The following is a 16573-nucleotide window of genomic DNA, read 5'->3' on the forward strand; positions in this document are numbered from 1 at the left end:
GAGTAGTGTTAAGCAAGATTCTGACCAGCAGCCTTGGTTCTCAATCTCACCTGTGAAGACAGAGTTAAACATGAGCAAACATGTGTTTTTAGACCTGTAAAAATAAGCCTTGCCTTCAAAATTAGTTGATGCAGGCTTGGGAAGCTGTGTTTGTCCAGGCCAGTGAGGTCCATGTACGGCCTAAGGAATAAGTAAAATTAGTACTGGTATTTAGTTACACCAAAGAGAGGATCAATTAATTTTGAACACTAATGAGCTATATACAATGTGATGTATCCCTGATTCTAGCCTTACCACACGTCGTGTGACAATAGTGCCTGGTCGGTGCAACGAGTCCCACGGAGGTTGAATGAGGAGGTAGACTCTCTATTCTGATATGATTTCAAAAAATCAAAAAAGACTAGGCATGACTTAAAACATATAAAAATAATATTGATGATAAATATGAAAAATAAGTAGATAGATAGATAAATATCAAAAATAAGTAAGCAAGTGTATAATATTTGTATATTATGGTCAAAAACCTATTGAGCATCCCTTTTTAAAAGTGGTACAGTCCATTGCTGAGTTGCTTTGGAACAGGGTGGCTTAAGACTGATCCCCACACCCACACGCCACCCCAATGGATCCCCAACACCGGACGGTTTCATCAGTTTATCGAATATTGAATATTTGCCTACTTGGAAGTAAATAAATTAATCCCAGAACATATTTTGTACAATAATAAATGTTAGAATTGAAGGAATCAAATTAAATTTATTTCATGAATTCCTCACCTAGGCCTAATGCATTCCAGGGCATTATCCACCCGAGTATTGCTCGATAATTGCTATGAATTTGGAAGCAGGCTAACGATGTATTCGGTCCGAGTACCACATGCTTCACTTAAAACATCAAGGATACCGATTTTTAAATTACCGTTCCCGCGAATATGTTAACATTAGTAGGTGTAATTACCCGTTCATTTGGCTGGTTATGCGTATTACTGGGTATTCTTAAGGGAGGATGGATTTTCGTAACAGGAATATTCATTGTGAATCCACTGTTAAATTATGTATGCCAAGCACGTACACTTACTAGGCATCGAGAGTAAAAGACTGATATATTATACATTACATGCGTTTACACGCAACAAAACATTTGCAATATCCTTGATGTTACGCGTGGTGCATTGCGGCACGTGTAAACACGCGTTTTTATACCGGTACATCAATCGTAAAAATAGAACCTCATTCATATCGCGTACTGCTAAGATAACGAGCTTCCGATTCTAGAACCATTTCTAAAACACATGTTTGCTGCTGTTAAATATTAACTCAAAACTATGTTTATAATTCAATGATCGCTAGTGACTATTGCGGGAGGTATGCGAGGGTTGCCGTGCTCACACTTTACGGTCGCTATCTAAGAAGATCATGGATATAAGAAAGATCCGTTGTCGAATTACATTCCACCATTACAATGGATCATACGCTTGTAACATTTCAAAACAGACTCGATATAATCACTTTCGACTGATGAACGTTCGCTACAGTGATTACTTGGCCCCCCTGCCGTAAGCTAGTCAGTGACTGACCGACCCTTACATTACCCTCATACGCTGGCGAACGAATTAAAGTTCAGTTCGACGATCTCGGCAAACAAGAGGCTTTAAAAACATTCCAGGAATTCATATTTCATGAAATTTACGATTTTCCCCACAAAAAAAAAAAAAAAAAATCAACAGCAACCATAAATATTCTCATCACATTCCAACTTCTATTATATAAATGCATATATCGTAGTATTGCACAGCTGTATATTGTATTATAATAATATAGGCATATAGCTCGTCTATATAGGCCTACAATATAAATCAAATAATCATTTGAATTAGATACAGGCTTATATTTCGATGTATGTTATACTTAAGCTTATATGACGGTGAGTCGAATGGCCGAGCGGTTAGCAGGGGCGCCGCAAGCTATAGACTATAAACCGTAGGCCCAGTGTATACAATGGCTCGTGTGCACTATAAAGAACACAGTACATCCTTCGAGACGAGTAGGGGGATACCCCGGTGTACTGGAACTGACAGCCCCTGTGGTGGACGACGAGATTTGCTGGTACCGGGTAGCACAGACACGAAGGGACCCTTAGGGGCGAAGAAAGTCATTGGTCGAGTTCCTAGTCCACATTTCAAGCGCCCTGAGCATCTTACATTAGATGGATTTGTGCGCTATATAAAACTACACTATTATTATTATTATTATATTATTTAAAGCTGCACCGTATATAATTAAGTACATCCATGACAGTGTTTATATACGGCTAATTGTTATAATATAAACAATATATAAATTAGGCCTTTATAAAGGTTCTGTTTCAATAAGCCTATGTTTCATTAAAAAGTTGTAAAAAAAAACTATTTAAAAAAATATGTTTTACTACCATTTAACGAGAGTGAAGCTATGGTCTATTATTATATAATATCTTTTCAATTGTTGAATTGACATTTTACAGAATAATTGAACCCATGTCATCGTGATTAGGAGAACACTAACAACCAAACCACAGATACGCATGACTGCTGCATTCTAGTGATGGTCGGGATGTTATTTGGGATACGGGTGTGGCAACACGGAGCGTCTCCATTGCGTAACCATGGAGTTATTTCATAAGATGACATTATTTTAGGGTTGGGCTTGGCCATAAACAGTTTTGTAGAACACAGTAGAATAGCTTATTGAGTAATTAAAATTTGTTAATTTATTGCATATAGTTATTGTCTTCTCCTAGGGAGTTGCCAAGCAACATCTCTGAAAACTGTATATTACTAGTGATTCAGTAGCATTTGTGATATTATCTTTTTAGTAAACAGTAAACTGAAAACCTCAAAAGAGACAATACCCTAATCTGTACATACAACACGATAGACGCACGCCCGTAAATAGTTATTTCTAGAATAACAATTCTACAACGCAACAGCGCCTCCACACGAAAGACATTGACATAATAATCGATTCAAAGCGATACAAATTCACCCAATTTAAAATGATTGAGTCACATTGTCAGGGCTAAATTTAACGGAATTTAACAACTATAGATATATAGATGTACTCTGGTTTATTAAGTAAATAAACTTATGACAGATAATAAATAATTTACTGATGATGATAAATTAATAATCAAAAGATTTTTATGGCGCTCATATCAATAAAATAGATCTCAAGGCATCTATATGATGATAAAGGAGGATATCAATATGTTAGGTCTAGCTGAAATAAATATAAATTTAATAAACTGTAAAACAATTACAGAAAGTATGGAAATCCGACATATAAAAAGATCTAAACAATAAAATAAAAAATAGGCCCTTTCCTACCATAATTTCATGTTTATGAGCATCAGAAAACTCCTGAATCAGGAACAGAAACCATCATTGATGTCCATTTGGTATTCATATTAGTGGCTTACTGATATAAAGGATAGGCCTAGCCTAATGCGAAAGCGAAGGAACACCTTAATTTTAGCGTGGGCATTACACTGAAAAAGCATACGTGATCTACAATATGATGCCTTCAATTAATAGCCCTACAAGATAGATTTTTTGGTTCTATAATGGTTTACGGTAAAATAATTGGACTGATTATTTAAATAAAATACAGAAATTAGTAAGGTCTGTATAGTTAGAGTAGTTTATTAAGATTTCTCAAGGAGCTTCTTCCCTCACCATACCGTTTTATTTTTCTAATTTATATGCTATTTTGTCTACTGTATTATTGAGTCAATAAGTAAATACTTAAATGAATATTTGAAGTTTGAATTTAAACTTGATGTTGGACATTTTAGTAAAACAAAACAAGTGTAGCCTTAGCACGGACTTAACGAAGTGGCCTCAAGTTTATGTACATAAGACTAAGATAGGTTATAATTCAAGTCAAGTTTTTTTTAATTACTAAAAAGATGTTTGTTTCTTGTGAACAAAGACCGGCTTGGGATAAGCCTGTAGATATGCACATAGCCGTCAGGTAGGCTTTGAACTTAGGCCATAAACAAAGTCATTCTAATGCCATCCCTGATTGACGTTTTACACCTGCGAAACTAGGAAACGCAGACTTAACTTTTAGGCTGGAAAACCGGAATAAGTTGGGCGGAAAATTTCTTTTGCAAATGGCAGAGTTTCTGCTCGAGCGCCCGCTTAGTTCTAGATAACTCATACGAAATGTCCATGGACACGTTCTATTATTTTAGAAACAGCATTATTTATTCATCTAAACTTACTTGTTTGGTTTAGTTCGAAGGTCAGTCGTTTGGAAAAAAGGGTAAACTTGGTAGGCGCTGAGAGATATATCAGCACATCTTGTACACAGTATATACCAACTTTAGAGTATGCCATAGATATGCTCAAAGTTCAAATCCAGATCTCAAATACATGGAGGTACAGACACGAATTAATGGTTAAATGTTTAAAAAAGCTAGACTAGAAATAGCCTGCTTAGAATGAAAAGCACAAGTACAAAAACAAATAAGAGCTTTGAGTCTATGTTATACTGCAGGAGGAACGAGCTCTTTTACTCCTTTCCTTGCTGAAAAACCTCGAAACGAAAAGTATGGTAATAAACAAGACATACATCAATGTAACAACACAAAGTGTGTATGATAAGTCGTTTGTATGTCAGAAACTAGACATTTTTTTATGTTCCTGATTCAGTGTTGATGTTTGTTTTGACTTTTAAAATGTTTCTACATTTCATCGATTAAAAAAAAAAAGAATTAGAGAAACAAATCATTCGTCTAGTCATGTACAGGCATACGACAATTTTTTTTTAACTTTCATTGTCAATGTAGTCCTAAAATGTACATGGAATATATTTTCCAAGGTACACATATAATACAGGCGACACTTAGGTCAAGGCCCAGCACAGTCATCTGATATTATTATGAGAACATAAAAATCTATACTACAGCACGGTTATAAATGTTTGTTAAACATAAAAACAATAGTTGCATGTAAGTTAAAAAATATATGTAGGCCTATGCCTACTTGTGATATGGGGCACAATAGTTATAATAGTTGTTTCAGTTTAGTTAAAAACAGAATGGAATACATTAACAGCGTATAATAATAATGTATAACAATGTAAAAGCATGTTCTGCGTAACAGTATAACTCAATATTTCGGTTGAATCGCAGAAATCAGTAATACATTATTGTAGACATGTTTGGACTACGAGTCCGTTGCCGTGAGCGGCCATTAACTCCATATACGTGTCGTTACTTTCTCTACATTCCTCGAAGATCATTCAACATTGTCGCTAATTGCCGGAATACATACATACAAACCGTTAAAAAATTGCAACATGAGTTTACAGTGTAATAGTATACATAACATATCGAAGGAAATTGAAGCACTTGGCACTGAACGATTACACGCGAAACGACAGTCGACCGACTACAAAACATTCGTTGACTTTGCTACTATTAATTTTAAAAATTTTACCATAATAACTTCATAATAAATATGCCTTACTATAGTACCAGCCCAGGTTTGTATAAAACAAATGAAGTGAGTATAAACAGTAACAGTCAAAATACCGCAATGATAATGATTACAGTATTATCATTATATTATACATATTTATATTATATATTATTATTATTATATAACAGAGTGGATTTTAATATTGTATGTTAACATTAAGTAGTAGGCCTATATATGTAAATATTTGTATTAAACGGTCACGTGTTATCCTATTCATTGGCATATGCAGTTATTTTGCGATAGGTTTAAGTCTAAAATAGATTTCTAATATTACCTATCAATGTTTTCTGTATGATTATTTATGGTATGATTCATAGAGGCTCATGAACAAGGATTGTGTTTATATAACGTCAGTGGCAGTAACGTTGCGAAACTAAGTTGTTTGTCATTCCAGGTTTGTCATTCAAGGTGAAATTAACCTGTGTGATTCATAAATTAACATACAGTGCCTAACTTAAGATTTAATATAGGTAGGCCTAAAATAACTAGTATGTATGCATCAATGTATGGACCTCCAGTCCAGTTGAGTAGTCTGTACGATAAACTAGTGTTTGTAGGACCTTAGCAACCGTATCCAATGTGGGCGGAGCTTTAAAGTTTCTTCAGACGATAAACAGTGCGTGCGGTGCTTACAGGTGGGAGGGCCTAATAATGGACGAGTCCGGGTAGTGTTTTACTGGTAATAAGCGAACGGTTTTCAGCGAGAGGTTTCATTCACGATCAGTCAAGCAAGTCGTGAGTGTGTGTGTTTTAGTTGTTCCCTTCTACCTCTACTATATCACGAATGAACGATTTTCACATTCGATTTTATCTCAACGTCAAATAAAAATCGAATATACATTTGGAAATATTTGTACAGAAGGAGTGTTACTGTAGCAAGTTAAACGTTTTGTTTCGTGGAAACCAATATTTTCAATTTTGTATTTTCGATCGTTTCGGAACGGACGTCAAAAAGGCTTTATTTACCTCAGACATGCAACTGAAATTGGTAAGAAAATATAATTTATCAAAATTAACAAAATTATTTAACTAATTTAATTCTTTTTGGCTTTAGTTTCTAACATATTGAATCATTGTTAAGTACACAAGTAGATAGATAGGCCTACAAAATTGTAATTTTCACGGTGAATTATTATACCGTAATAAAGTATAATATAGGCCTATTATAATATAGCTATACTATTGTGTAGAATGCTACATCTGCCGTATAGATATGCGTTATATGTGTTCTTTGTATTGCTATATAGCCTAACCTTTCCATCAGTCATATTTTTATTTCATATATATATATGCATACATTATATTCCACCATTCTTAAGGTACATCGTAATAATGCATATGTAATTAATACGCCTACGGTATAGAATATTGTTTATGAGATGCGAAATTAAGGCAAGATATACATGCCAAATATAGAGCTTTGAAGTACAGTACTTGGGTAAAGGCAAAAAAAAAATAAAAACAAAACATGAAAATGTAATTCGTGTCTTTTTCGGAGGAGGAATTTGATCCCAACTTCACTTCACAAAGATGACCACGAGCAATCATATATCGCAGGCCTACGGCAGGCATATTTACTGTAGGCATAGACATCCATTAGACAGGATGTTTTTATTGCTGTAGGATTATCAAAGTGTTTTGAATTTGAAAGAAGGAGAGAGAACAAGAGACCTTTTTTATTGTTTTAATTTGGCATATAGTGTTTTTTTTTTATTTGGCATCATAAGATCATCAATCCGTTTTCCTAAAATACTCTGTATCATATCGCCCACGACTCCAGCAATATTATGGTGTAAACCCAATAATCAAAGACACGAGTCTGAAAATGTTCACGAGGAATCTGATTGAATTATTGAAATTGAAAATGATGATGCGTTCGGTCATGGATTCGTCTGTTCATCAGTTATAAGAATAGGCCTACTAATGATTGATTAGTTAAACGAAACTACGAATTCTTTATACCAGATATTTATAAATCGGGCCTATGCTTTATTTATGATCACTGATTGTGTAATATTAATATTTTAAAAGCAGGTCCCCTTTCAAAATTAATTCACAGGCCTATAATTAACTAGCACGTTTAAAAAACATTGGTTTATATATATATATATATATATATATACATATATATATGCCTATATACATATATATCTGTCTCTTATACACATCTAGATGTGTATAAGAGACAGTCCTCATTCTCTTTCAAATTAAGTAAATGCACCGGCACTTGAGATAATTTTGTGTCATTGTCTAAATATGGCGATGTAAGCTTCGTGCACTATTGTGGTAACGCTCGATAGATGACCTTCCGACGTTTTTAATTTAATTGTAGTTTGTCCGGTCATGCCGGCTTACACTTGTAACTGACTTCAATAACCAGTCTCCCACCAACTTCATAATTAAATCTAATGGCATTTTATATCTTTTAAAAACCGTCCTAACTACAAGCCCACGAACCTATGACGTCATATTTATTTATAGCCACGGCCCGTATTTTAGGCTGAATATTATAGTTTTATGAGTGTTACTGTAATTAATGAGCCCTGTTGCAATGTAGACAGAATTCTTTGCAAACTTGACGTTTGTCGTATGCTCATTACACAGTTTGTTCTCAGACGAAGAGACGAGACATTTTTTTTTCTTTTATAAAGAATACATTGAAAATACCGTCCGTTACAGTAGTCGCTAGTACTGTAATCCATGGGGCGGGGTGTCAAGGGTCAGCCGTTATTTTGCAGTTGTAATATCTCTAAGAACGACTTAAGTATTCGTGTTGCCTTTGTGAACCTAGATAGCTTTGTATATTAAAAAACATAGTGTGCAATATAGGTCTAGAATTAGAGTGAATGCAGCGCGTTTCGAGCGCATACGACAGCCCTTCAAAAACTGTCACGATTAAGAAAGAAAAAAAGGGCAAAATCGTAATGTCTCTCATTACTAGAAGCCGGTAATGATGATTATTTTCCGCATTTTGAACCAAAAATGTAAAACTAAAAAGACAGCCGAAACGTATATCATTAGGATGTGTATGCACGTCACGGTGTAGGCCTAATGGTTGCTGAAATTTCTGAATGCCTGTTGATATTATGCAAGCATGCAGCGACTAAATCCCAATTCGTACGATATCGTTTGTGTACCACCGAGATAAATTACACGTGCACGCGTCTCTCTCTGTATTTGCTAGATTCTTTCCCTGAACTGGCTTCTTTTAACCATAATGTTATGCGAACCATACGCTGCACTAATTTTCATAATTGCTTGAGTATCTCACTTGAGAATTTATACAGGTTGATATTGTGTATTAGAGATGTTCCTGATGGTATGTATTAATATGTTTAAGCCTGTCTTATGCTTGTTAAAAAATAAACATCCTCATCGTTTCAACCTTTATTGGTTTGTCATGCAGCGCGTAGGAGATTTGTATACATACGCGCTCGCTTATTGGACAATATTGTAATAGGACTGTACTGTACATTAAACGCACACTTTTGTAACATATTTGCACTTGTGACATTTCCAGTAAATAATTTCGTATATGTAAAACGTGCATATGTTTGGGCACTTTTCTAATAATTCTTTGAACATCGAGGACAATAGTGTCGTTCAACGGATGTATTATTCACGCACTTGTTGAATAAGTTTCCAATATGTTTATACGGAAATTATCTAGTTTATCGCAAAGGGCCGATAATGCAGTGTGCACGCTCGCTACCGTTTGGTAGACTCGGCGTTTAACTACATCGGGTTTATATGCTCAAATGGTTGGGTATATTTGAAAATTAAGTCTGCCATTAGGAATACGACTTGATTGAAGAGTGTCAACAGTGGCTATTGTTCTCTGATCCAATGTTTTGGTTGAAGTTAACTTGAGTGTAAGACACTTGCCTGGGGGTGCGCATGGTCCTATGGTAGTAGGTTGGCCTGGCTTGTCGGTTTACGATACAGCTGGTGATTAAACGCTCGTTATTACTTGCTGCCACCCGAGGGCACCCGATGGCAAACCAATGCCTTATTAAGCGGCCAATCCATACGAATACGATGAAGTTCCTACACGATGATCTACTGAAGAACAATGGAAAGCAACTCTTTTCCCATGTTTTCCTTGGATGATAATTACTACGTTACTGATCGATTTCCTTGTGTCTCGTAATCTAATAATGGCCCAACAGTCAAATCGGCTTAACAAACCCCTAAAGTTCTCGTTTTTATTGTCGTTCGGTTCGTAGGCCTTGGCAATTTATGAACTACGGCCATTAACGTTCGGGGACAATCCCCATACTAATACTGTATACCTTCCGATTCCAACGCTGGTAGAAGCAGCACGACCTTGGACAATAAATGGGTAACTAATCTTGGGGGAAATGGCAGAAACATGGGAAGAACAGCTCTGTTAATATCCTAGGTCAAAAAAAGAGTTAGGCTAGGCTAGGCCAATCGCTGTTACCTATAGTATACTACGACCATTAATGAATTCTCTGTTATGTACTGAGTGTCATCAATCATGCTCGATAATAATATTAAGTTATATAAGCGCTTGGCCTTGCATACTGCAAGCCTTCAACCATGGCTCTCGTATGAATATGCAGGGTTTAGATATTTTAGAGGCCTATATAATATTGTAGCACGTATGTTTTAATATTGCGTATTTATTATACATATTAATAGATGAATGCTGTTACCCTAGTCAATATTCAAGCAATAAAAGCCTCTATCATGCATTCATCCATGATCGTACCGCCACAAATGCATGTTCCAGACCTACTTTTAAAATATTTCCTTTCGTGATTGAAATTCCCATGTATCGCAAATAATAGAAACGGATCTACATAATTTGGCATTTATTCATTAGTTCGTCTTATCTCCTGGGTGCTGCGTTTTCTGACGTGTTGAATCGAATACAGCGCTGATTAGCCTTTTGGAGAATTTCTATGCGAAAACCAACGCAATTTTCTATGATATATTGTGCGAAAATATTTCCATTAAGGAATTTATGTTATATCGATATCTGTTGGGAAATAATATGGACAACTAGATAGTATAGACAGCCATCAGTATCGCTAATGTCGGAAATAGTTTACCTGCACAACGACAGCTCATCACTGTTATTTTAAAGGGGTTGTGATAAAACGAAATAGTCTACTAGAATCATTTATTTTGTATATACTGTACGTTGGTCTAGGTCTAAAGCTCTAAAGTCAATGAGTGCAAATCTTGGGTAAAATGGTAGGCCTGTCGTGTATATATTGGTGTAGGCTTAGTCTTCCCTAAATTATTTTAGCCGCATTCGTGATCAGTAAGTATTTTTAACACTAGTTTTCCATTGTCATAATACAAAATCAATAAGTTGTGTTTGTGTTGTTTGATCGAGTAATCTGGTGCCTCCCCGAACCGACTCGTGCGTGCGCTGCATCCGCCAAAATGTACCCATCAGTTATAACACATGCTCGGCATATAGATCGTGATAAAACGTAGGCCATGTAGTATATAATCCAGTGAGTGGTTGCGATGAATTCACGTAGCTATCAGGAAGACTTATGAGGTAGGAATGTTTAATCACCATATTAACCTGTTTTTGTAAATTATATTAACACTAAGCTCGTTAGTTCTCGTCAATCTATATTCAATCATAAAGCGAAGGGACAAGTTAGAGGCAGGATTGGAGGGCTTGTACTAGATGCTTTGTTGTTCTGTGTTCTCTTTAAAAATATTCCCACAGTTTATGATTTTATTCAGGTGTGGCGGTTTTCTATTGTATAAACTATTGCCATAGCCGGCGATTCGATGTACTGTATATCTTGCAGAACTTTTACACGGGCAATCGTTAAAATTTGTATGCATATTATGCATGATGATTCCGATTTGTATTTCAACCACGTAACGACAACTACTTCTGACGGATTCTTCCATAAGCTAAGAATGATAGCCAGGGCAAATATTTAGCTCCTTTAACGATGCTCGCGTACGAGCCAGTATACTGTATTTAGATATAGATGCCAAAATAATAGCTAGAGACAATAATCAAAATGAATGGAGTGGAGAGCAGCTGTATTAATGCGGGGCTTCCCGCGTGCCGACCCCTAACGATGAAGCCGAATAAATTCAAATTCGCCTTTGATCACGACACTGTGAACTATAATTATGCAAAATAAGTCGTTACAGTGTTCATTTTATTATTAAACATACAATACACTATTACGACACACGCGGTCTGTGTTAATAAAAATCCATAGTACACTTAGCTTCTGTCATATTATTGTTTTCTTTTTCAAATCTAAAAAGAAAATGTTTGTTTTCTCTTCTTAATCCCAATTCTTTATATAAAATAGGCCTATAGACCATAAAACATAATATTGGGTTTAATACCGTACTCTGAAGGGCGTCCTCGCAAGAAAATGTTCAGTGAACTTGGTTTAAAAATGATAAATGTCGTCTACGTCCATCAAAGGAGAAATGATGTAGGGTAGGTGTGCGGATCTCATTTATTAATTCCCAACCATGGTCTTTTTATGACGTGTTTAAATTTGATATGACAAGTACGCGACAATTAATGGAAATTAAAATCTCTCAAACTGTCCATCCATTGATTGAAACTGAAATAATGACTGAGTTACGTGACAAATACCTGTCTCTTATACACATCTAGATGTGTATAAGAGACAGATCTAGTTTATCGCAAAGGGCCGATAATGCAGTGTGCACGCTCGCTACCGTTTGGTAGACTCTGCGGAAAGATGTTTATTTCCGTTTATCGGAGTATTAACTTGGTGATGCAAATGTCTGATCTTGTATTCAAGATAAGATGAGGTGTTTTGTGTAATCTCGAAAGCAACTACGAATTCGATCGCCAGTCAAATGATCACGTAAAAAATCCAAAAATCTTCACTGAAAAGCTAGATAGACGATCTGTATGACCAGACCTCTTTTTATCACATCAGCTTTTGATCGCACTATTGGCAAATAACATGGATTTTAAATCTCACGGTTTTAGTACTCATTACTCCATCATTCCTGACAGCGCGATAATCATTCATATGTATATATGTATATTCGTACGTGTCAGATAATATCGCTTCAGTGTTGTATTACATGACACTGGCTTGTTGACGATACATAATGTTGTCAACAATAAAATTCCTGCACAGCTCCTACTCATTACAATTAACGTTGCTTATTGTCGTATCGCGCGTAGTTCAGTAGTGCGATTTCGAAAGCTTACGCACTTTACTTTTCATGGATACAACATTCTGTTTCGCATTTGACAACGAATACAACAATCTAATTCACAATGCAGACGATTTTGCTATCTTAAAATTAATGTAGATACTTGGGTATTATATAGAAGGGGATTGGCTAAAAATAATAAAATTGATGACGTAACTAAGTATTATTCGATCGTAAACTTATAACATCAAGACCTATCGTATTGTACACACACGAGCCCTCCATAGTTGGACTGTGTCCTTGAATGATGATTCCAACCATGTTCCAACCATGTGTTTTTTCGTGTATCCTGTCAAGAATGATCTAAAGATGTGGTTATTTCACACAACACCTTTAAACTAGTTCGTTTAATGTTTAACCACGTTTTCCCACGCTGTCCACAGCTTGGATGAATTTCGCCACACTATACGCTATGTTAAAATTTATAAAGCAGATGGCACTTAGTGCATAACCAACCATATGTTAGTACTGTATATCTTTCTTTAAAGATTATTAACAACAAGCATGACTTGGTCGTATTCCTAGCACTATCCCCTTAAACAGAGCGTGTATATGACGCTGAATTAACCGTGACGGATGTATAACTTCGTCCTATATTCCTAACAAAAATTTAAAATATAGGTTTGAGTTATTTTAATGAACAAGATCAGCGACCCAGATCGTGTTTACTCATATTCTTTATTGTCTGTCGATGTGTTTTTTTACGTATGGGAAATTTTAGGCTCGGTGAGGCATCGCGGCAGTGTCTTTTCTCCAGTTTAATTTTCACAACAAAACTGACAAATAATCATTAACGATACAGAACAGGTATAATGAAAGTGGACTTTATTAGCGATTCCGATTTATATACCATAATAATACTATAGGCCTACTTATAAGTGTATAAAACTGATGTGTTTTCGTGGAATGTGGTGCTAACAACACGAGTTCACAGTCATAAAGATATCGCAAAAATTATGACTATATTATTACTTAGTATAATATGTATGACTGCCGCACATACCCCTTTTTTGATTGTATGTAGGCCTACATTATTGTAATAAATAAAATATACATAGTAACTGTAATATGAGATGGTAATATTTTGGAATTCGTTGCCGTTTGCAACGAAGAAAAAAATAAAATTCAAATTTCCCAGAAGAAAATTTTAATTTCTTTAACTTGAGAAAAGATAAACTAATGTAGGCCTATGGTCTTACTATTTTACTAATAAATCTACTACTACAGACCCATTTCACTTGTGTATAGCCTACTATTTAATGGGTTTTTTAAATATATTAATCAATAAACTTCTAAAGAAAAAAAACCCGAAGAAATATACGCTGCAAAAGTTGGTTGAGTTATTGCACGTGAAATACACAGGACATGATCGCTGGTCAGGTCGTAGTATTTTTTTGATCAGGTAAATACAGATTATATGCCTATTCCATGATTTGGTCAAGAGGCGATATGATACTTCTTTGAACTCCCGCTTGTTGGCATAATCGGTATTACGTGCATAATGTAACTCATCGCAGGTAAAAGACCCCGAAATACTTAATCGAGATAACACATGAGATACAGGAAAGATGGGATATTTTGACTTCCTGTTCCATTGGCTTAAAAATCGATCAAGGTAAAATTTATAACAAACCGATGCGGGTCATCCTGTGCTTTGTCCTAAGCAGGTTCGCGTCAGTTCTGGCTAACAATAGGGCGCTTTCGATTACACGGCGACTATGACGGTACGGTAGGATGCAGAACGTAAGTCATCTGCGCATGCGATAACGTTAAGGTCCCTTCGTGGAGTAGATTCTGAATCTGGAACACAATTTGGCCAAATCTACGTATGCAGAGAACCAGAGAGAACGTAGGACGCCAGGTAGGACGGTCACGCATGAGTGATTCTGTTCTAGCTTACGTCGCGTCGTCACACAAATCGAAAGCTCCCCGGATAATACACTAAACGTCCCTGGTCAAATTAATGTAGTTATAGGTCTATACCTCTTAGTTGCACGAAAGAGGAACTAAAAAAATGAGAATAAATTTTTATACCTTCTTGGTTGGACCATAGAGGAAAGAAAGCAGAGGACGTACTCATAAGGCGTATTGATAAAGTGGTTCCATCATGCTGCGGGACTACTTCTTGACTCCAAACTCAGTTACGGGAAAGAATACGCGTGATTCAAAGTAAACGTAAAAAATAATCACAAACTCCAAAGAACGAATGATAAATTATATTTTACATTTGCCAAATTCGATTGCATTGCTTGTAAAAAGCTGTACTGTTTGTGAAGTTTAGTGTTAATAATATAGCTAGATAGGCCTAAGTACATATTGGTCGTCATTTAGGCCTTAACGAAAAAAAAAGTAAACGAGGAAATTACCTTGCCAAATTTAATTGTAACACCAATTAATTAGTTCTAAAATATTGAAGGCTATTGCACTTTGGTCTGATCTGGTCTCGTTAGTGATTAAAGCTCTTTACTCGGTTATTAAATCGCAGTTTTATTAGCGCATCAATCAGGTATAGGTAATTTACAGCCGTGATAAAAACCGGATCTAATAGCCGTTGGGCTAAAACCACGTAAATTACCGACGGTGCATTTACGCCTTTGTAGGCCTAATAATCGAGTGGCAATAATGTCACATAACTTCTTGTCAATAGAGGTACCCCGTTTCATCATCTTCATATTATCGTGTATATATATATATATATATAATATAAAACGGCTATTTATAACAAACCGATGCGGGTCATCCTGTGCTTTGTCCTAAGCAGGTTCGCGTCAGTTCTGGCTAACAATAAGGCGCTTTCGATTGCACGGCGACTAGGCACTAGTGACGGTACGGTAGGATGCAGAACGTAAGTCATCTGCGCACGCGATAACGTTAAGGTCACTTCGTCGAGTAATTTGGCCAAATCTACGTATGCAGAGAACCAGAGAGAACGTAGGACGCCGGGTAGGACGGTCACGCATGAGTGATTCTGTTCTAGCGTACGTCGAGTCGTCACACAAATCGAAAGCTCCCCGGATAATACACTAAACGTCCCTGGTCAAATTAATGTAGTTATAGGTCTATACCTCTTAGTTGCACTAAAGAGGAACTAAAAAAATGAGAATAAATTTTTATACCTTCTTGGTTGGACCATGGAGGAAAGAAAGCAGAGGACGTACTCATAAGGCGTATTGATAAAGTGGTTCCATCATGCTGCGGGACTACTTCTTGACTCCAAACTCAGTTACGGGAAAGATTACGCGTGATTCAAAGTAAACGTAAAAATTAATTACAAACTCCAAAGAACGAATGATAAATTATATTTTAAATTTGCCAAATTCGATTGCATTGCTTGTAAAAAGCTGTACTGTTTGTGAAGTTTAATGTGAATAATATAGCTAGATAGGCCTACGTACATACTGGTCGTCATTTAGGCCTTAACGAAGAAAAAAGTAAACGAGGGAATTACCTTGCCAAATTTAATTGTAACACCAATTAATTAGTTCGAAAATATTGAAGGCTATTGCACTTTGGTCTGATCTAGTCTCGTTAGTGATTAAGGCTCTTTACTCGGTTATTAAATCGCAGTTTTATTAGCGCATCAATCAGGTATAGGTAATTCACAGCCGTGATAAAAACCGGATCTAATAGCCGTTGGGCTAAAACCACGTAAATTACCGACGGTGCATTTACGCCTTTGTAGGCCTAATAATCGAGTGGCAATAATGTCACATAACTTCTTGTCAATAGAGGTACCCCGTTTCATCATCTTCATATTATCGTGTATATATATATATATATATAATATAAAACGGCTATCTTGATTTATATTATATATATATATATATA

The 16573-nt window shown here is 35.9% G+C and overlaps 1 protein-coding gene across 2 annotated transcripts in view; it reads left to right on the plus strand.

The window, feature by feature from the left end:
* The first annotated feature begins 6219 nt into the window (after nucleotides 1-6219).
* LOC117108167 (protocadherin 18-like) overlaps nucleotides 6220-16573 on the plus strand; it is a 31220-nt gene continuing 20866 nt past the window's right edge. For both annotated transcript variants that reach the window (XM_033250125.1, XM_033250126.1), the window contains exon 1: nucleotides 6220-6512. The gene's annotated coding sequence lies outside the window, so the exon portion shown is untranslated. The remainder of the gene's footprint in view (nucleotides 6513-16573) is intronic.

The sequence above is a fragment of the Anneissia japonica genome, unplaced genomic scaffold (genome assembly GCF_011630105.1).
Source record: "Anneissia japonica isolate Jap-2015-1 unplaced genomic scaffold, ASM1163010v1 scaffold288284_len1145801_cov181, whole genome shotgun sequence".
Classification (NCBI taxonomy): Eukaryota; Metazoa; Echinodermata; class Crinoidea; order Comatulida; family Comatulidae; genus Anneissia; species Anneissia japonica.